Source organism: Prionailurus viverrinus, chromosome B3 (genome assembly GCF_022837055.1).
Source record: "Prionailurus viverrinus isolate Anna chromosome B3, UM_Priviv_1.0, whole genome shotgun sequence".
NCBI lineage: Eukaryota > Metazoa > Chordata > Mammalia > Carnivora > Felidae > Prionailurus > Prionailurus viverrinus.
The window spans coordinates 89,660,114-89,660,977 of NC_062566.1; the positions used below are offsets into that span (position 1 = coordinate 89,660,114).

General features: G+C 37.8%; 1 non-coding gene across 1 annotated transcript; it reads right to left on the bottom strand.

Annotated features, from left to right (window-relative positions):
* Window positions 1-228: 228 nt before the first annotated feature.
* LOC125169192 (U6 spliceosomal RNA) lies at window positions 229-335 on the bottom strand. The gene has a single exon (XR_007153515.1). It is a non-coding gene; the product is annotated as a U6 spliceosomal RNA (small nuclear RNA).
* Between the last annotated feature and the right edge of the window lie 529 nt (window positions 336-864).

An 864-nucleotide genomic window follows, 5' to 3' on the forward strand; every position in this document is an offset into this window, starting at 1 on the left:
AAACATTTTTTTTTAATTTTTTTTTCAACGTTTATTTATTTTTGGGACAGAGAGAGACAGAGCATGAACGGGGGAGGGGCAGAGAGAGAGGGAGACACAGAATCGGAAACAGGCTCCAGGCTCTGAGCCATCAGCCCAGAGCCCGACGCGGGGCTCGAACTCCCGGACCGCGAGATCGTGACCTGGCTGAAGTCGGACGCTTAACCGACTGCGCCACCCAGGCGCCCCAAAAATATGAAACATTTTAAGAGTTGGTATGTCACCATTGCACAGGGGTTATAACAATCTATTTTGTATCATTTCAGTTTTTGTATGTGTGCTGACCAAGCAAGCATTAGTGGCTTCATTTTTATTGCCTTGTGATGGCAGTGGATATAATAAAGTGGTAATTAGATAAATTAGGTAAAATTGTGGAGGTTTGGCATTGTTGGATCCCCAAATTGGCCTACAGGGCTGTATTTTTAACTTCTCCAATGTCTTACCTGTTTACACAATCAGCATTAATTGTGGTCTTCTATTTTAGGATGGCTTAAACTAAGAGCCTTCCCCTGAAGAGTGCTTTCACTTCTTAGCCTTGGAAGAGTTTGCTCTTATAAATAGGCTAATCATTTTGATTTTACTTTTCCTTTTATAATTCTTTTATTTTTTTCTGGTAATATTCTGTTGCCTATTTTATTTTTTAAAATTGACTCCTTGCCTTTTACATGGATTCTGCTTTGTAATTGGCTATTTTTGTTTTTAACAAGTAGGGCTTAAGGAACTGGCTTTAATCAGCTGCTATCTCTATGCTGGAATATTATTATTTTTAATTTAATTTTTTTTAAATTTTTTTCAACGTTTATTTATTTTTGGGACAGAGAGAGA